General features: G+C 45.2%; 1 pseudogene; it reads right to left on the bottom strand.

Moving 5' to 3' along the window:
- Positions 1-13,117: 13,117 nt before the first annotated feature.
- On the bottom strand, positions 13,118-21,706 carry LOC102906289 (filamin-B-like; annotated as a pseudogene).
- Between the last annotated feature and the right edge of the window lie 226 nt (positions 21,707-21,932).

Below are 21,932 nucleotides of genomic sequence, written 5' to 3'. Positions count from 1 at the left end.
AATTAAGTAATAGGACTTCTCCAAAGCCCTTGACCATACCCTGCACCTTGCAGGCACAGAAACTCACTAACACAGCACTGTACAGGCAACTTCTGATGCTTCGAGTGCTTGACTGAAATGCTGGCTTTGCAATACACCAACTGGGCTGCCAGGGGCCAGTTTCAGCAGGTGACAAGTTCAGACAGGGTGCAAGGTGTCAGCAAGGGAAGAAGTTAGTTAGGCACTGTGGCCCAGAGAATCTTGTAGCATGACTGACTAACAGCCAGAGTGTTTCTTTATTTATACAGAATTCAGTAAGCAGGGATAGATTCACGCTGTTCTAAAACATAGATCATATCAACTTTGTTTGGACGTGTTTCACTTCCTCTTGCAAATCTTTTAATCATCATTGATAGACCATGACAGAACAGTCATTTTTTACAATTATTTCCCCCAAGTCTAACTGTCATTAATAAACAGTTATCTTTTATAACCATTTTTACTCAGCTCAATAACCCATTTTTAAGAATCTAGAGGCATATGACAGGCTGTTGTCAGGCTAGTAGCTTTTGTGTCTTCAAGGGTGCTAGACCAATACAAAATCTCCAAACCATCCCAGGCAGATTGCCACATGCTATTATTAACTCTTAGTGCCTGAGTGCCCGAGAAAAATCCTCAGACCAAAGCTGCTGCAGTTATTATTCAAATTTTTGCATAATACAATGCTTACATTTTATGTCTTTATAAATTTTGTTTATATATCTAATCCTGGAATTCTTTTATTCTTTGGTCATATGATAGGACAGAGGCTCTGCATGAGCTAACTTTTCTAAGAAAGGGAGGTCCTGACATCTCATTCTTTTATCATCTTTCTATATCATTATTTGCCCATCAATATAAGTCTCTGTGTCAGGCAGAGATAACTTCAGCTAATCTAACTTTGTTGCTGTATATACCACATAATTGCCTGAATGTACAGTAGGAAGAGGCTTGTAATCTGATCTATGGCCAACTCCTCTGGCCCACTGACTCTTGTTGACCTTTTAAAGTTTACTTTGTTTTGATTATCTTGTTCCTGATTAAGTACAGGGACAGATATTTCAAAAATATCTCATAGCCTCATAAAGAGACTTCTGGCATCTTTATGTGTCACAGCCTCCAAGGTATAAGAAAGACCTTCAAGTAGATAAGGATATCTCCCTAAAAGTAGGAGGGGTAATATGTTCAAGACTTTCCTGGGAAGCTTAGAAGCAGTAATCATGGGAGAAGGCTTAAATGATTGTGGTTGATATATTGTGCACCCCAATGAACTCATCTGGGTGTCAGAGAACAGAGCAGCCATTACATTAAACATAGGTTTAGGCAGTGGTAGCACATGCTTTTAATACTAGCATTCCAGAGGCAGAGATCTGTCTGGATCTCTGTGAGTTCAAAGTCACACTGGAAATAGCCAAGCATGGTGACATATGCCTTTAATTCCAGGAAGTGATGGCAGGAAGCAGAAAGGTATATAAGGCATGAGGACCAGGAACTAGAGCCTTGTTAATCTTTTAGGCTTTTAGCAACAGTTCATCTGAGATCCATTTGGATGAGGACAAAGAGGCATCCAGTTTGAGGAGACAAGATTAGATGAGGAATTGGCGAGGTGAGGTTAGCTGTGGCTTGTTCTGTTTCTCTGATCTTTCAGCGTTCACCTCTATACCTGGCTCCGGGTTTGTTTTTATAATAAGACCTTTTAAGGTTTGGCTACAAATGATTCAAAAGAAAATTTCCATCAATCCAATATCCCCAAATTGTACAAATATTGAAAGTCCCCAAGTATGCAACAGGAGGAGATCACAAGCAGAACTGGCATGGCAGCCATCGCGCAGCTCAGTTTGCTGGGTCTTTGACAAGCAGCTGTGCTGGCTTTCTGACTTTTGCCATTCCCATCAGATGTGGCTGTGCCTCTGGGTAATGTTGTCTAATCTAGATTCCATGACTCAGATTTCTTGTGTGTGAAACAGAGGCAATGATGACTGTGGTATCAGACTGGTGGTCAGTCTGAGACAGGTTCTCTGCTAGTCTCCCTGAGTGAAACACGGCCTAGAGTCAGGCGGCATGTAGGAAGATTTGCACAGATGATTTCAGTTTCTTGTGGGAATAGTTACAGCCTCGGAACTGAAATCTTTCCATTTAGCTTGATTTCAGGCAGTAAGTGTTGGGGTGGGACAGTCTGTCTTATTCTCTGCTCTATCCCCCTCTCACTCTACTACCGTAGTAAAGTTCTCAAACATTCTCTGATGACCCAGAATGTGGTGGCAGGTTGGGGGTCTGGGACAGCACCAATAATTATCAGAGCAGCCAGCACTGGGGTGCAAGGCAGCAGCTGCATTCCTCTTTCCTCCCTAGCCATGAAGTGGCTTGGGGACAAGGCTCGGTCCTCCCATGTCATTATTTCTGGGTTCAGGGATTGAGATCTGCACCCTGCCTCTCTGAGCCTCCTTTATTCTTGAAGGAAGCTTCTCCCTCCAGGAAGAATTGCACTCAGATTGTCATCCAGCAGAGAGGAGCACAGGGGACCTCAAATCTCAGTGCTAGTCCAGTCTCAACAGCTTTCCGGCAATGACTCTCAGTTCTCTGACATATGTGTTTTATCAGCTTGTCTGCTGAACCATGGGGAAACTGAGTCATGCCAAGGCCAATTAATGTGGTGAAGGAGAAGCAGGATGATAATTCAGCTCTGTGGTAGAACACTTGTCTATCATGTTCAAGGCTCTTGGTACGGTGTTCAAAACTGAAAAAAAAAAAAACCAAACTAAACCAAAACACATGCATACACAGAGGTGGGGGGTGACAGAGACAGAGACAGAAACAAAGACAGAAAGTAAAGACTCACCTGTTCAAGCCACAAATCCCCAAAGCCCAAGTCCAGCTTTTTCCCTCCTCAAGATACCTTCCTAGGATTTTTCCAAGGGAATTTATAAACTGAATCTCTGGGGTGCTCCCAAGTAGAAAAGTTCATTTACATTTCAAAGGAATGAGGGATTCTCATCTAGTCTGCATCCATTTTGTTCTTACAAGTAAGTAGGGCTTCCTAGACAATGAGATATACCTTACTTCAGCACAAAAGTGATGTGTCCCCAGACTATGCATGTGACACTCAGTCTTGTTGACATTCAGATACCTGGGCCTTGGCCCAGATTCCCTGGCTAGGCTCTCTGGGATAATAAGCCTGCTTCAGCACACTGGTCAGTAAGACTACTTACTTATCAGTAAGACTCAAGTGAGCCAGGGTACTATGAAGTTCCCACTAGAAAGAGTCAAATAACCTTCTGACTGACTGCTTGTATTCAAGCTAGGAGAGTTTCTACCACCTTATAGTTAAGGCCTTTATGTCCCCTGACCCAGCAAGTGTCTCCATGGCCTTGGCTGTGCTGGGTGGTGAGGGAAGGATCTGCCTCCCTCTGTAGGAAATCTAGGTTGGTCTATTAAACAGAAAAAGCTTTCAGCTTCCCAACTCCTACATCCTACATCTGAAAGCCATGTCCTGAGAGCACACAGGGCTGAGCCAGGCCATGTTTCCACAGATTGCTCTAGCAACCCTCCCACCATTAAGAAGACAGGTTCATTTTTATTATGGTTTTAGATATGGTCTCATGTAGCTCAGGCTGGCCTCAGACTCCTGATCCTTCTGCCACAACTTCCCTGTTGCTGGGATTAGAGGTATGTCACCACACTACCATGCTTAGTGTCTTCTCCTTTTTGAATTTTCTCTTAAGTGATATCCCTCCTTGCCTGTGGAGACTTTGGAGACATTCTGTAATTGTCAGCTGAATGAACAAATTAAGGGCAGAGGAAGACAGACTTGTTCATGGCTGACAGCAATTCAAGCTGAATGGATAAGTGCTAGGTGGTCCTGGAATGTGCCTCAGCAAGCAGGAGGGGACAGGGGAGAGACATTGTCTCCCCTCTGTTGTCATAACAGTGTCACTGCTGCTCCTTTAAGGTCTCTATCCATTCAGAAATCATCAGAGTGGGGTCTGTATACCATCATGCGCAGACCCAGGTTTCACTCCCTCCCTCCTCTAGTCCCCTGGCCCCATCTCCCCCAGATCCACTACACTCCTCTTTTTTCCTTCAGAAAAGAGCAGGCCTCCCATTGATATCAACCAAACATGGCATAACAAGTTCCAATAAGCCTAAGCACAGACTCCATAGCAAGGCTATAAAATGAGGCAACCCGGTATGAGGAAAAGGATCCCAAAAGCAGACAAAAGAGTCAGAGACACCCCTGCTCCCACTGTTAGGAGTCCCACAAGAACACCAAGTTACACATCCAAAATATATATTCAGAGGACCTAGGTCAGACCTGTACAAGCTCCCTGATTTCCAATCCAGTCTCTGTGAGGCCTTACAAGCCCTGGTTAGTTGATTCTGTGGACTGTGTTCTTGTGGTGTCCTTGACCCCTCTGTCTCCTACAATCCTTCTTCCCCATCTTCTGCAACACTCCCTGGTCTCTGCATCTGCTCCTATTATTTGCTGGATGAAGCCTCTCTGATGACAATTATGAAAGTTCTTCATGTATAGCAAGTAGAGCAGAATATCATGGAATCATTTCAATGATTTTTTTTTTGACAGTTGTATTTGGTTCTATCCAGAGAAGACTCCTAGGAATGGGAGAATACAGAGCCTGACCTAGTCACCACACCAGCCTAGCCACAAAACTTTTAACTACCATTTGTCCTGCCTGAAAGATGTGCTGGGGAAAAGGTGGCACAGAACTTGTGGCAGTGGCCAACCAAGTGGTCAAACATGAGACCCATGCAGTGAGGGGAGCCCATGCTTGACACTTCCTGGAGGGCCAGTAACCAGAGGCTGGACAGCCCAGAGACCTAGGAAAAGAATATTCTTATTTCCTGAGAGGTATTAGAAAATATAGGTATGTTCTTGATTAGCTGGTCTGCTTGATCTTGTCATATACATTTGTGTGTAATATACTGTATTTTAGGATTAGCTAAGTATATGAAGTTAGGGATACAGTATGGATATGGATTCTATCATAAGGTAGGTATCCGTGGAATAGGCAATGCCATATCCCCCCAAGACACTATTGTACTATGTAGCCTTGGCTGATGAGGAAGTCACAAGTGAGCCCCAACCCCCCTGGAACTTACATAAATACTTCTGTTTGTGCATTTTGGGGTTACAGAGGTATGACACAATATATGAATAAAAAGATGGGCTTAAGTGTACAGATAGATGCTTTTTCATTCATAAAATAGTCATTTAACTTAATAGGGAATATAAAAGGTCATTCAGTATATACCACCTTAGCAAATATCACAACATTGACAAGAACAAAATAAATTTTAAAATAAGTAAATAACAAAACCTCAAACCAAAAAGCAAACACCAAAAACCCAAACAGAAAATTAAGCTAAGGAGTATTCTCTTGCAGCAGATTTAGTGGCACTCACCCATAGGCCATGGCTGCCCTTAGACACATGATAGGAAGGTAGCTATGGGTTATAATAGCCTTTTCAAAAAAAATAAAGTGTAGCTATGCTTCTTTAGGGCTTTGTAGGTGTGAACTTCTGGGGATAGAGTGTGGGGCTCATGATAAGGGGCTCACTGGCTCAGGGTTTCAGGGTACAGGGTTCAAGGGCTCAAAGTGCTGGGCTTGAGGGTCACAGGTATGGAGATCAAGCACTCAGGGCTCCAGTAAATGTTCATGGATGTAGAACTGCTCGGCCTGACAGAAGGTGCCACTGACATGTAATCCTTGGAGATGAGGATAAACACCACCTTGTGTGTGCCCAGGCAGAAGGGGCAGTCCATGCCACCAGTGCACTCCAAGCCCTTGAGCCCCTTCCACCTTTCATCCTCAATGTGCAGGACACACACTGCTCACAATGTCAGCTCCGGAGTTTCTTCAGGTTCCTGCAGGGTCAGGGCCTCAGAGAAAGGACTTGTGGGCTCTGGAGGCCAGTGCTATGGTGACTGAGGGCCACCCACAGCCCAGCATGCATGACATCACATCCTCCTACTCCCCTTTACTGGAAGCTTCTCCAAGCAGGGCTGGTGGTTCCTTCTGCTCCCTAGAGGTGTAGGGTTGGCATCCTGCTGTCCAGATATTACCACCTGCACTGCACCTCTCCCCATGCCGTATCTCATGGCACACCAGGCTCTGGCAGGTGTATTTACTTCTGCAGTAATGTGGGCTTCAGCAGAAAGCCATCAATGAACGAGTTGAATGCACCCTCAATCCCCACTTATTAGGAGCCAAGTTCTAGGCACGAAACAAACACAACCTATGACTGTCTGGGATAAGGTAGCCAATCTTTTATCCTGGATCCCAAAAGAAGAAGCTTATGAGAGTTTGTACCCCAACCCCCAAACATTAGGAACCAGCCATGACCATGGAGCTAATGTACAGTGCACACAAAACACCAGACAGACACCTCTAGCAAAGGGCTTGTAGAGTGGCCAGTGGGTGGAGCCCTTGCCTGGAATCTTCCAGTGTGGGGCTGTAGGCTTGTCTACCATGCACAAGGTCCTGGTTTCCATTCCCAACACTGCAAAGAAAAAAGGGAAAAAAAAATAGTGTAGGTGGCTCTAGGAATGCATCGTGGGCTGACTGGACCCCAGCCAAAGTCTAGCATGGAAAACCAGGAAAACTGTGGGTGTCTAGTGGTCCAGACACTGCTGAGCAGCCACATTCTTTGATGACCAAGAGCCTCAAGGCTGGGAGCAAAGCATGGGAGTGTAACTTCCAGCCAGAGATCTCAGTGTGAGCCAGCATGGAGGGCACCACGGGCCAATCTGGAAGTTGGTTGGGCTGCTTGCTGGGATGCACACCTGCTGGGAGCCTTGGAGTATGAAGATATTTTGGAAGAAGGTTTTAACAGAAGCCAGGGAATAAGAACATATCATAGGAAGTTAGACAGAACAAGCCCTAAATATACTGTCTGGAAGTCTTAAAAGACACAAGGTTGGCATGGTTGCACAGTCATGTGTTCACAGCACAGTGAACAAGCCTGAGCATTTGCTCCTCAGCTTGTGTGGGTTCCTGCCCTTCCTATTGAGTGTGTTGAGACTCTGCCATTCCTGCATGGAGACACTGCAGGAGCCCAGCAGCCACCATGCTCACTGAATCCATGCTGTCTGTGAGAAACATGACCTCCTCCTGGGCACAGCTACTTCTCATTCTGCACAAGCTGCCCAATGGTGCAGACCACAATCAAAGCTGATGAGTATAACATATACTTCTCTTCCAACCTGTAAGACAGAAAACCAAATTTGAACTGAGGTGAATGAGCAGGAATTCCTTGACTCCTCATGCCAATGAGGGATTCGTCACTGTAGCACTGAGAGTCTGACTTGGGGCTGGAACCCACCTCACAGTCCATCTGAAAAATAAAAGAATTAACTGGTTAAGTCCATAGTGCTGAAGCTTTTGCCTATGAACGTAGCTTCTCTTCTTTCTGTTAAAAATACATGGGCGGTTATGGCAGATGTGTTGCTACATGCCTTTAATTCCAACATTGAGATGCACAGGCAGGTGGATCTCTGTGTCCTAAGCCAGCCTAGCCTACAAAGCAAGTTTCGAGACAGTCTGGGCTACCTAGTGAGATTCTGTCTCAAAAAACAAAACAAAACAAGTTACTTCCAAAAGGTAGGGCATGGAGGTACCCTCTTTTCGTGCAGCTCCTGGAGGCAGAGTCAGTTGGACACCTGTGAATTTGAGGACAGCGGGTTTACAGACATGAGTTCCAGTACTGTCAGGAATACAGAGAGGGACCAAGTTTCAAAGAACAACAAGAAGAAAATTACAAGAAAAGACATAACACATGAACCCATGCACGAGAATAGGTTGTGAGGGTGTCAGTAAAAACATAATACTCGACACATTTAAAATCTTCATTTTTATTTTATATGTGTTGCTATTTTGCCTGCATGTCCATCAGTGCAGCACATTTTTTGCAGTGTCCCAAAAGACCAGAAGATGGCAAAGTATCACCTGGAATTGGAGTTAGGGTGGGTTGGGAGCTACCTTGTGGAATGGAAGCTGGGTCCTCTGCAGTGAACATTTTACTAATGTATTCAAAGTCCAAATTTGAATGACAAGTGCCAGAATATCCTAAGTTCAGTATTCCTTGCACTGTTCATTCAACAGATGTTACATTTCTATTGGGGGCAGTTCATTCATTAACCACCTGAGGAATTAGTATGTATATATTGTGCACATGCACACTTTCAGATATTAATGCTTCCTATCTATGTGGAAACATGCTGATGTTCATGTAACAGTGTTGATACCAGGTTAACATTTTTATTTTAAGTATTGTGATAATTTAGTTTTATATACATATTTTTATTTAAGTTGTTATCTGAGAAAATTCTGTTCCTGGAAGGATGTCCAAAGTTTAGCCAGAGGTGAGGGCTGCATACCTCAAGCAGGAGGAATTTGCTCAGACTTAATGGTAAATGTTCACAGAACACACAGACTCCTCTTTTAAATACAAAGAAGGACCAGGCAGACAATTCTGTTGGGATGTTTATAACTGATGTCAATGCAGATCTCTGAAAGCTCAGATCTGCTTTGTTTTGTATTTTATTTAGAAAATAAAAGTGCAGGTAACATAAATGGCTGTAGTTGCTAGAGCACATCACTCAATAAAGTTAAACACAGCTGATGTCTGCATTAGCCCATTTTCCAATGGTTTAATAAAATCTCTGGAGATATGAACTATTGAGAGGAGACTTTAAGCAAATGGAAGGCACAAGTTGGTTTTTACAAAAGAGTAGGCACTTAGAAGAGGAATCGGTTGCAGCCAACGAGATGAGAAGTTATGTTGTGGGTACAGGAGTTTATTTGCTAGGCAAATGTACAAGCAGAGGTAACACATTTACTCAGCTCACATTCTGAAAGGCTTTAAGAGGCAGTGGACAGGGAAAGAGCAGGGGTCCTTCCTGTCAGCTCAGGGGTGATATCAAGCAGGATGGTTTGCTTAGTATGGTGACCATGTTCTGGCCCTGCATGTCATCTCCAGCAACAGCAAGGCTCTAGTGTGACAGGCAGATAACCTGGGAATCTTCACATCATCTGAGTGTGAACTCTACCAATTTCCCCCTGGCTTCTGAGGGCAGACTTGACGACTCTGAAGCAAAGCTGTATCCTGTAGGGTGAGGAGGCTGTCCCCTGGGTCACCTGAAGCGTGTGAAAGGAGGGAGAAGGAACCAGCTGACCAGGGAGACACTCCTCACCCTGTAGAGATGAAAGTGGACATCCACAGAGGGGTGAGTCTCAACTCTGAACTTTGACACCAGCTGAGCAGAGTCTCATCTGTCAGTCCCCTTTCTGAACACAACCCAAGTGCCAAGGGTGGGCTGAGGTGAAGTGTTGTGAGGGGCAGGTGCTGTGCCTTGTCAGCTGGACCTCAGGGTGTTTGGAAGAACATTAAGATTCTTCAGGTAAGGGGGATGAGTGGGATACATGACAGGAAGATACAAGAGGGTTTTCTGTGTATATTTGGCTGGGGTGGATAATTGTATCTTCTGGGATTGGAACTTGGTTCATGAAATTGTGATGTCTCATGAAATACTTTAGCCCTGAACCCAAAACCCAAGAAACACACCCTGAAACTGAAACCAGAGCAAAAGAAACACAATTTGGCCTTATAACCAGACCAGTGAAAGAAATACTCCCTGCCTCTAAAATCGGAGGCACAAGGTGAAAAATGCCTAGTAAAAGAAACACAGTATGGCCCTGAAATCATAGCCAACCCTGCTCCTGACCAACTAAACCAACCAATCCCTGGGCAGGAAAACTAACCAATGCTTGAGCAGAAAATCTCCCTGGAGAAACTCTGCCCCTAAGAAGCCCTATATAACCCCCCTGCCTGTTCAGTTGGGTGCTGTCCTTTCCCACACTGGCAGAGGCAGCCACTCTCCTGGATGCCTCCTTCCCAAATAAGTCTTCCTTCCTTCCTTCCTTCCTTCCTTCCTTCCTTCCTTCCTTCCTTCCTTCCTTCCTTCCTTCCTTCCTTCCCTCCTTCCCTCCCTCCCTCCCTCCCTCCCTCCCTCCCTTCCTCCCTCCCTCCCTCCTTCCCTCCTTCCTTCTTTCTCTCTCTCTCTCTTTTTTTTTTCCAGCCAGGGTTCCTCTGTGTAGCTTTGTGCCTTTCCTGGATCTCACTCTGTAGACAAGGCTGGCCTCAAACTCACAAAGATCTGCCTGCCTCTGCCTCCCAAGTGCTGGGATTAAAGGCATGTGCCACCAATAAATCTCTTTCTTAAAAGAGTTTTGGGTGAAGATCTTCTTCAGTGGATGTTCCCTTAAGCAGGCTGAGCAGAAGAAAAGTAACATTTTTTCCCTGGAGCCAGAGGAGATGGCTACATTTCTGCAGGGATTTTCCCTTTAGCAGAGTGAAGCAGAAGTTACATCTGGGGCTGGAGCAGAAGGAGAAACATAAAGCTCTGCTAGGATGTTCCCATAAGGGAACTGAGCAGAGCTCAGCTGTAATGGCTCTCTCTAGGAGAGGACCAGGATTGATACACACTGCACGGAGACCATCCTCCACCCCTGTACCCAGCTTCAGGTACAGCCTGGCTTCCCTATAAGTCAGGATACCGTTCCCTCCAGAGCTGTAACACTCACAATAAAGACACTTTTCATAACAGTTGAGGCAAATACTTTGCTCCTCCATTCCAGTGTAGCCTCAACTAGCTGGACTCTATGAGATGATATTCAGAAATAAAGTTGTCATCCCCCTTTACTGGGTTAGGGCTTCAGTGTCTGAAAACAAACAGATCACCAAGCAGCATTCCTCAGGCCTAGGTTCCAAGGAAAACACTTTGGAGAAAAGAAAAATAAACATCCAGAGATCTGGAGAACATGCACTCCAGGCTGATCATGGGCCAGCTCCTCTTTACAGGGCCTCTCAGGATAAGTAAAAAGGTGAGGTGTGGCTTAAATAAACCTTTGTGTTGCATGAACCCCGAGCCTCTCCTGTTGGCTGCCCCTTGCCTGTCCTTTTCACGTTCTAATAGATACTGTACCCAGAAATAGCAAGGACAACTTTAAAATAGCATGGAAATTGTCACCAGAGGTTCAGATTTGGCTTTTGTTGAATGATTGAAACACCACAGCAGAGAACTACATCATGTTCTCCCCTTGACAGAGTGCTGGTTGGTGTGTGTGTGTGTGTGTGTGTGTGTGTGTGTGTGTGTGTGTGTGTGTTCTTTTCCTCCTGATGCCTCTACACAGCCCAGGTTGGTCTTTTACTTACCACTATTCTTTTCCTCAGCCTCCTGGTTCCAGGTTTGGGCCTTCATAAGCTTTCTGGGAGTGTTTGCTTTGACATCTGAGGACTCACTGTTGGTTTTAAATATGGTGCTTTTATATGGCACTTTTACTCTGTGAGGCATGACAGAACCCAGTATCAGAGCTTTATTAGGAGAGGGGGTACAGAAGAGAGTGACCAGGCCTGTGAAAGGCACATGCAGGGAGAGAGAAGGGGAGGAGGAGAGAGCAGAAGAAAGGGGAGGAGTCTGTGACAGGCTTTTTAAGGATTCACCTGCACATGTGCATGTGGGCTTATGGAGCTACACCACGCATGCACAGATTGCATAATCATGCAGCACACCGATGACGTAAAGATGTAAGACCCCTTGCTTAGCTAGTGAACCGCATGTGTGGTCATATAGCTGGAGGAGTAGCAGAATCCTAACACTCATCTCGGCTCAGGTGGCTCCAGGCAAACCTGTCAACAGCTCCTCACATTGTCACCAACAGCTTTATGGCTGACATGAGCTCTGTTGAAGCTCTACAGGAAAATTTTTATCTTTACATATGTGATTTCTCTTTGGTTTGACGGCCTCACAACTGTAAGAGTTCAATGATCTTCCCCAGGGGCTTGTTCACTTCAGGAGATGCATCTTTCCTCAACTGCATCATCCTGACCTACCTTTTCAGGATCTTTTATTTCTCATCCTATAGAGTATGGGTCTTAAGGAGAGAAAGGGTAAATCCTGGGCACTGTTTTGAAAGTGAACCGTTAACTCCCCACAGATAAAAAGTTTGTAATGGAGCAGAGACTTAGATCTCTGGCTTTGGGAGGAGGAGATACTCAAGGGCTTCCCCTGTGACTCTGGAGAGTCTCCTTGAAAGAGCGCCTGTTGGGGTCCTGGAGAAGTCCCACAAGGACCACCATCCACATATGCAATTGGCAAGAGTATTTTTATTATTCCAGTATACTGAGGCCATCTGACCAGCCCAAAGGCAGAATGTCAGCAACCCAGGGGAAGGGGTGATGGATCCTTTTAAGCCTAATTTTGGGGAGTGTCTAGGGAAGTTAGCTCATCTTAAGTATAATGGTTTGTGCGAGTAGCATTATTGTTATTAATGTCTATTGGCTAAAAGTTAGCTGGGGGCTGGTCAGGGTTATAGTCTTTTTCTTTGGACAAGCCTGGATGTTTTTCAGGCTTTGTCCTTATTTAGTTATTTGTCTAAGCCTATGTCCTTGCTGTTCCCCTTGTCCCTGTTATCTGGGACTTTAGTGATTAATGGCTTTTTGTTTTTGAGAAGCAGGAGGTGGGGTCCAGTGAGGCCTAGTTTTTAGACTTATGTGTCTATATATTTGTCTGGCCTTTTCATACCTTGTATTAAGGTCAGTTTGGGGTGAGCTAGTTAGAAGGGAGTCAAGGACTATACAATATGGCATCAGCAGTCTCTTTCTGAAACATTCTGTTGTATCCTGGAGAGCCCTGGCATCTCCTGTGATGTCACCAGTGTTGTGACAACACCAAATGTCAGTGGGGCATTTGTTCAGTGCCCTTATATTGATCCATACATGTTTGCAAGACTGCGCAGGATGCTTTGGAGAGAGAATGGAGAGCATAAAGAGACCAGAGAGAGGCAGAAGGAAGCTGGCCTTCAGCCTCAGTGTCAGACACTGGGAATAAGTGGTCAGGGGAAAGGCACAGTGAGTTCTGGGCAGGGGATGGGTGTTTCTTAGAGGATGTGGGGCTCAAGCTGGCTCTTCCAGGAGTGGAGCTCAGGAACTGGCAGCTTCTGGTCAGCAATGGGCCTATCCTGCTTCTCTAGGTTCCTAAAGAGCAGACCCTGAGTCAAGGATTTCTGATGGTTAGTTTGTTAATGTGTCAGGGATGGTCAAGGCTGAAGCTGCTGTTCTGGGGGCCCTCTGCTTTCACACTGAGTGGGAAGGAAGCACCGAGGGACTAATGAGGTTTCAGTACCAGCACTGTACTTCACCTCCACTGGAATGATTTACATTGTGTGTCACTAATAACAAGGAGTTAAAGGATCCCTGGCCAAAGCTGGAGATTCTCACACTTTACATTATAGCTATTAGCAGACTAGGAACCACCAAGTACCACTGCATGCCACTGACACCTAAGGCTTCTGAGTTCCTAGCTGTGGGTGGCACAAAGATCTCTTGTGAAGTCTGGGAGCTGTTAGAGGCAATGGACTATGGCAGAGACTGTCCCCTTCCTGGCTCTGGATGTCCTGGGCTGTCAGTGAGGGTGGCTTTGTGAATCTGGTCCATCAACATGAAGGTCTGAAGCATCCAGCAAGTGACTTGGGCATCTGAACACCACCTGAGTGCTTGTGAACAATGCAAATTTTATCATGTCTTCTGAAATTACATGGCCAAGGACTTTGAAGCCAAGATGCATCCTGTACAGCTGTGAATAAGCCAGAGGAGGCTGTTGTAACCACTCATCCCAATGGCACAGGTTGGGGTGGGTTTGGATATTACAAAACAGGAGTTCTAGAACCTCCCAAGACCCTGAGGATATGCCATCTTGATAGACCCAGTGCAATCAAGGCAGAACTGCATACAGACATCTTCACAGAGCAGCTGGAATCTCAGTTGAGAGTCTAATGACCTCTCCAATCCCTCTTCTGAGTAAATGTCAATAGTCCACAGGCTTCTCCTGTTGCTCTCTTGCAAGTGGGCACAGATAATCTGGTCATGGCAGCTGTTTTGTTTGGAGGACATACTCCAGAACATCTGTCTTGAAATATCACTGCCCATGTGTTGTGCCGTAAGTCTTAAATCTGATGATCTAAGGCTTAGATTATTACTGTACTAACAGTATGTTGGATCTGGCTTTGCTGCAATCCACCAGGAAAGAACACTTCTGGTCCATGAAGACCATTGAGAGTCCTGCCTCCTTGGAGTTACTTCCCTGGCATCTGAGAATGGCTTGGGGATGATGCTATAGTTGGTTTCTGTTGAGGACCTGGTTACTGACTCCACCAAGATGGATGAGGTCTTGTTGACTGAGCCTGACCTCACAATTCCTGTCAACTTGGCATTGAATGGACTACACATGATGTGGTTGGGTCCACCATATTTGACACCAATCAGGTGGTTTCCAAGGGTCACGGGAATGTACATGACTTTGTACTCTTGTGGGGTTTGCTGGTGATCCATTTTGACTTTGGTGGTTTTTCAGTGGCAATAGATAATGTCCCTGGGCCTGCTTGAGTGGTTTTGATAAAGAATTCTGACTGGATACCCGTGGTACTCTCCTCAAGTCCAGAACCTTAGGCTGACACTGGAGCATGACACTTGGCCAGGCCCCCCAACATGCACTTTGAAAGGAATCCCAACCATATGGCTCTCGTTGAACTCAACATTGATTATCTGGCTCTGGTTCAGACACATGGCATTCCTCCACTGCTCCTGAGGGTTTATGCACCTTTGCATCAAGCTTTCTTTTTGCATCATTCAGCCTTATAGCAGTGGGTGCTGGCTGGTTAACTTTTAATCCTGATTCCAGTGGCTCATAACAGTGAGGCAGTGAGTGTCACCTGGATGTGATGAGCATCAGGTAGGGTCTATCAGAGATGGCCTCATGGTTAAACTTCATAGATACCTCATAGTTACCAGGCTCTTGGGCAATATAAGAAATACCACATGACACATTTTTATGGTCAACAAATGTAACCTCTGCCTTTCTAGGTTCTTAACTGCAATGGAGAGGCCTCCAGAACCTGCTTTCCAAGTCATGATGCTGAACTCCGCTGGATGCCTGCTTCTCTCCTCTCCAGGCTAGGGCCTCCTGCCTGGACCTTCTGAGCACTCCCTTCACCAAGGGGCACCATGGGAATTGGAAGGGGTTTCCTGTTACATGCCGTCTGTGGTACTTTACACTGATTGTGTGGATGCTCATCTCCTGGCACAAATTGGACACAGTGAGAGTTCTTCCCCACAGATACAATCTCCACCTTGGGTGACATGGCCAGAGGGGCTGGGGACATGGGCAGATATGTCACTACTGTTGACTTCTGGGGTCTTCAGGTTCAGGTCACAGATACTGCCTACTGTGGTCATAGATAGAGCTTGGCTAGTCCAAGTGATGTTCTCTTTGACTCTTCCCTTACCCATGATCTTCACAGTGAATGGACTTCTAGGCACATGCTCATCAGCAAATTTTGTGGAGATGATATAGACCCCAGACACAGTGGGGAGGTAGGATACCTTGCAGGCAATATACTCCAGGTCATCTCTCTGGATGCCCACATTGCTGGATTCTTCTACTACCAAGGACATACCACCATAACCTGCATATCTTGTGTCCACAATGATGTAAGATATCTCAAAAATCTGGCCTTCTGACAGGCTTCAGCCATAGACTTTGGCGCAGTACAAATTATCAGTTTCAGACTGGACCACCATAATGGATATGGGGCTCTGGCCACATGGTTGCCATTCTTGATGCTGACTAGAGATTTACCCACCTCTCAGAGGATGAAAGAAATGCCAATGTGGCTGTTGGGCAGCCTCTTCAGCAGACAGGGCTCGTTATGTCTAGATGGGGCTTGATCCTGGCTGTCATGTGTTGAGGTCAGTCTCACTGATGTCAGGAAGGAAGTTGGCAGCTGATCCACACTTGTGAGTAGTGTCTGCTATCATTGGTGATCTTGACAGTGAAGGGGCTGCCAAGGATGTGCTTGTCATTATACTTGACCAGGATGCTGTAGTCACCGGGCAGGGTGGGCAAGTAGGTCACTGTACATGTCCCATCTTTGTTGTCAATGCAGCTGATGTCTGCTTTTGAGGGTCAGTCCTTCAATAGCAAAATCCAGACCACCTTCTCCTGCATCTTCTATGACAATGGTAAATGAGGCATTTTTTGTTGGCTACTCCATACACAAGGCCTGGACCATATGCAGAAAGGCTCCCACTATTGTGTAGTTCACACAGAACAGGAGAGGGCTTTCAGGGATGTAGCTGCCCATGTATTTGATGTGCATCTTGTGAAGCCTGACTTCAGTGTGGGCATATCTGACAGTGACCGTGCTATCTTTGTTGTCCATGATCTCAGGTGTAGCTTTCTTCCCAGAGGCATATACACCTCTCCTGTGTTTTCTCCTTTCTTGACAGCAAATGAAATCACCAAGTCAAAGGGCTTAAAGCCTAGACCATTCACTGACTGGAACAGAGGCCTCTTCAGTCACCTAGTACCTAAAGGACATGCATTTACTTGGGCCTGCTCCATGGCTATGACTTCTCTATCAGTGGCCATGACTGTGAAGCAGCTGTTGGGAATATCAACACCATAGAAAAGCACGTGGATCCCATAGGCACCTGGCTTGGCAGCAGTGTAGGAAATGTCATAAGTGCCATCTTCATTTTCGATGACATCAACCTCAGCCTCTGTGACATTCAGAATCATGCAGGCCACTTTCCCCTCCCCAGCAGTCTTGGCATCCAGTAAGAAGCCCATTTTCTCTCCAGTTTTCACAGTGGGGCAATCTCAGGACCTGTGGCCAGGCACTTGCTGGATCCACCTGTCTGCATGGCCCAGATAAGGTAAGGAGAATGTTGTCTCCACTATAGCCAACCCAAATTACATAGTGTCTGGTCTTATCAGAGATATAGGTAATGGCATATGTGGCGCTTTTATTGTTGTGGGCAGTGGCTCTCTGAGGCTTTCCCTCTTGGTCTGTGATCTGGACAGCCAGTAAGCCTTCACCAGCATCTCTGGCATCAATTGCAAACTCCACAAGTAAGTTGTCTGGCACCCCATAGAAACTGAGGCCTGGCCATGATAAGTCACTTTGCTGGCATCCTATGTGTGAAGGACGCTGACCTTAAAGGGACTTTGAAGGATCTCATCAGCAGTATAGTTGATGGAAACAATGTAGGGTCCCTCCTGAGATGGGGTAGTACTTTCCTCATGTCTGTCTTGACCTGTGAGCATTTGTGTATTTAGATCTCCTGAAGCTTAAAAGAACCTTCTTAAAGAGATAAAACGTTTAGATATGTTCATTATTATTATTTGTGGTATGTACTGAATCTATATGCCATATACCCGTGGTATTCAGCACCGACCAAACCTCGGCCACTGCAATAGCTGTGGCCAGCCCCGAATGCCAGCTGCACCCCTTCACTTTGGCTGTTAAATTTAGTCTGAAATTTTTCTGTAAAGAAGTAACTTGAAGAATAGACTCTGCCTTTTTATCAGACAAAGAGAGGGGATTGATTCCAAAATATACATAATTAAAATAGAGCCCTGGCAGCAATTAAGGTGTGGCATAGTTTTATCTATAGAGAGAAGCTTAAACATTTTTAAATTTAAATTTAAATTTTAAGGGACTAAATAAGGTATTGATCATATTAATATTTAGAATATTTATAGATACAGTTTTGAATATAATAGAGATTATGATCATTTCTAATATGATCAAGCAACAAATTATATTATTTAATTAGCTTATAATTTAAGTAAAACTTATCCTTAACAGTTTATAATTTAAGTTACTGGGTAGATGACTAGTCATTAAGTTGTATTTTTAGTTATTTTTAATAGTTTGTAATTTAAGTAAGCTTATTCTTAACAGTTTATAAGTTAGTAGCTAAATGATTAATCATTAAGTTGTATTGTTTAGTTATCCTTAATAGTTTACAATTTTAGTGAACCTATTTTTAACAACTTATAAGTTAGTTGTCTCTATAAATTTAAAACTTTATGTTTCATCCTGCTAGATTTTGCCTTAAAAATAATAAGCTTGAGTTGAAATTCTTTTAGTATGGAAACAAAGACTCCTAATCATGAATCAGTAAAGAAACAAAAATAGCTGTTTCATGAGTGATGAGGGGGGGAAGTTCATTTTTAAATTGTTAAGAGGAAAGATTTTTAGAGCTGCTGAGAACTGGGGAGTTTAACTTAAGAGGCAGGCAGCAGCAGGGTGCCTGTTTAGGCCAGCCACCTGGGACAGGAGGGGCATAGAGGGGAATGTTGGAGATGCAGACAGGTGGAGACGCAAAGACAGTATGTGTCTATGCAGCAAGGTTTTTCAATTCTGTGGACATCTCCAATCAAACTGAAAGACCTTTAGAATTTTCCAAATCATAAGGAAAGCATCCCCTTCCCAGTGACTTGGTTTGAATGAGTTAACCGGAAGTTACTGGACACAGCCTTGATTTTTGTAAACAAACAGAAGCTTCATAATAACAGTTAACCCAAAAAGAAAGGGGGGAGGGAGAGAGGGAGAGTGACAGAGACAGACACAGAGAGAGAAGAAATAGGAGAAAACAGCTGGAGAAATAAGTTTACGGTGCTGGGAGTGAGAGCTGGGGAATCTTCTCTTGAGTTTCCAAACCAGCATAACTGTCTTAGCCAACACAGCCAGGGCTGTCAGCCTATCAGGGAAGCTTATTTTGTTATTTAAATGAAGAGCTGTCCCAGCTCCAAGCTCCCCAGTACCAGCAGTTTGCAAGTTAACCCTTTTGTTTTCAGTGAATCATTTCACTGAGAGCTCTGATTGTAGCAAACCCCACCAATTTTTATTTATGTTCTCAGGGGATTGTGTGGAGTGATTTATAATTAGGCAGAACAAGGGAAGCCAAATGTGGGTTTTTATCTTGCTCAGATCTATTGGAGCAGCAATGCCCACAGTGAAAGGACTTAGGAATGGGATCACCACTGTGTGTCACTAGACCCTGCATGTTGCCCTGCTCAGTTGGGGTGTCTTTAACAGCATGTGAGTAGTTGTAATTATTGATGATATCCAAGTCCTTCACTGCATCATCAGGAAGGAGGGTGATGAACTGTACATTGAGTGGGGCTTTTCCGGTTCCCCTGGTGTAAACTGTGAAGTGGGTTGGCTTCCCATTTTCCACACCTGCTTTACTCACACCCAGGCCTTCTGTCTTCACTTTGTTGGCATTGTGGGAAGGGTCAACTTGACTCTGAAAGGGCTGGCAAGGATTTTTGGAGATGCAAAGAGAATCTTGATAGTGTATCACCCAGCAACAGGAATCAGGTATTTAAGTGTAAATGTGTCACTGATGTGAAGGCCTAGACTTAACTTTACAGGATCAGGAGTATGCCATGATAATTCGAACAAACAGGATCCTGTCTATGGTTTATGGCCCTTGGAAGTATCTAGATAATCCTGCTGAGCAGTCCAGATAATCCTGTTCAGTGGGTTGTGGTTCCCCCCCACCAAGAGTCTGAACCAATAGTTTCAAAAAATCACCTTGCCCCCTCTACCCAATCCCAAGTTGCCAATTACTGGCTTGTGGTTTTTCCCTATAAAAACCCTCTATACCTGGGCTCTTGGCCATTGCCACATTTCCTTTCATCTGCCTTGTGGCAGCCCAGGTTGAACCTGAATAAAATGACCCTTATGTGCTTGCATTGGAAACCGGCTCCTTGTGGTCTCTGGGGGTTTCAAGAAACAGGTACAACAACTGACATTGTAAATAATGTCAAAATCCACATCTTCTTCATCCTCACTTAACACTTGGGCATCACACTTAATGCCAACACTGACATCAGCTTCCCTGGCCTCTGTACAATCCACTGTGAAGTACGTAGGCTCATTTGCCTTCAGACTACTTCTTTCCACACCCGGTCCAAACACTTTGACCTTCTGTGAATGGCCACCTTGCCAGATGTTGAACCTGTAGGGACTGGTGGGAATATTCACACTTGTCTAGACCCTAACTGTGATGTTCTTGATGAATTTAACTGGGGTATATGAGCAGGCATATGTGCCATCCATGTGACTATTCATCTGGATGTCAATGAGCTGGCCTTCTCTGTCTTGACCCAGTATCTACAAGGAAGCTTTTCCAGCATCCTTAGGACTCATAATGAACTCAGCTAGATTGTTGACAATGCAGCCAGATTTCTCTAAACCCAGCCCATATGCTTGGACTAGATCTGGGTTGTAGTCTCTGGTAGCAAGGTGGATGAAAGCCAAGTATTGGGCTCTTCATCAAGTCTTCGTCATCACATAACATGTGAACAGCATATTCTCCAGGCTCCTAGGGCCAATATTTGACATCCAATGATCTAATATTCTGATAATCATATTCTGTCTTTGCCTGGGAACACCTTCAATTGTGAAACTCAGAATCCCAACCTCAGAACCAGTGGACTCCACCACAAAGTCTTCTGACTGACCAACAATCCACCATGGAGACCAGGGGCCCATGCATGAACTTTCTGTATGCCTGCTTCAGGGCCACCTTGAACTTCAAAGGAGCTCTTTAGAATGAAACGCCCTCCCTGCCCAACCCAAGTAACTGAAATACTCTATTTCCTTGGTGTGCTGTTGTAGTACTAAACAAGTAGATCCCATCGGAAAGTCCTTCCGCATATGACCTCCTCCAGACCCTTAGGGCCATTCACAGTTACACCAAGCTCCCCGACTCCAGCAGCTTTGGTGTCCACTTTAAAGTTTGCAGTCTCCCAGATATGGAGTCCTTTGGGCTACAGGCCTTAGCCACTGGCCCAGGAGGCATTTGGATTGCAGGCTTCCCCAACTTGCATGCCAAAGGGACTCTCAGGAATGGCATCTTGAGCAAAGGAGACCTGGAACACATGGGGAATGGGTTTCACTGTTTTCCTCTGTCTTCCACCAGCAGCTCCACAGTGTTCTTGCCCTAGGAATCCTCCACCTCAATGTCATTGTCACTCATGCCAGTTCCAGCCATGTAGCTGTCAAAGCAGGTGGGCTTATTGGCAATGTTCCTGTAGTTTCCAACCCTGGGCCTTTTGCAGTGACTTTGCTGGCATCTCCTTGGGCTTCGTCAACATTCACTTCAAATGGGCTCTTAAAGATGTGCTGTCCTGCAAAAAGGATATGACTTTGTGGAGCCAGGTGACCTGGGGCAGATACTCCACAGAGTATGCCTTGTTCTTGTCAGTGTCAGGGGTCACATGTGCCTCTTGTTTGTTTCCTTCTGGGTCCTCAGCAAACACCATCACATCTCCTTGCCCAGAGCTGATGATACATATCTACAGTGAACTTGGCTGGCTGCCTTACCATGTTCCCAGTGGGTTTGATTCCTCTCTCACAGGCCCTGGATTTCACTGGATTGAGTTTGGATTTAAGAGGAGCACCAAGCTTGAGCCTGTCTTTGGGGAACTGAGATATGTCGTCATGGAGTGCTCCTCTATTTCTAGGTGAAAATCTCATGAGTGATGACCTGTGTGATGCTCAGCCAGTCATCAGTCTGCTGCATGACTTCACAGGCATTATCCACTGGCTTTGTGGGCCTCAGGATTCCCAGTCTGGGCACAGACCTGGAGCACAGCTGTTTACCAGGGCTCCCAGGGATTGGGCATCTTGCCAGTTCTGGTTGAAATTGGTGATGGGCAAGTATGGATCTTGTTCTGAATCCATCCTAGTAGCCTCTGATTTGGTGTCTGTTTCTTAGCATCATGATCCCCTTCATCTTTCCATACACACATGTGTGAAGGCAATATGAAAGCCTAGATACCTTGTCCCATACCCTTTTTACCTAATCTTAAGGCACCAAGGCATGTAATTCCCAGCTTGTGGTTTTTCCCTAAAAACTCTCCCAACCTAAGGCCTGCTGCTGCCACTGTACTTCTGTCTATCAGCTGGGTGGCAGCCCTGGTTCAAACCTGACAATAAAAAGACCCTAGTGTGCTTACATCAGAAATCAGCTCCTTG

The sequence above is a fragment of the Peromyscus maniculatus genome, chromosome 6 (genome assembly GCF_049852395.1).
Source record: "Peromyscus maniculatus bairdii isolate BWxNUB_F1_BW_parent chromosome 6, HU_Pman_BW_mat_3.1, whole genome shotgun sequence".
NCBI classification, from domain to species: Eukaryota; Metazoa; Chordata; class Mammalia; order Rodentia; family Cricetidae; genus Peromyscus; species Peromyscus maniculatus.
Note: the sequence above shows the minus strand (reverse complement) of the source record. Positions and strands in the feature narration are given on the sequence as shown.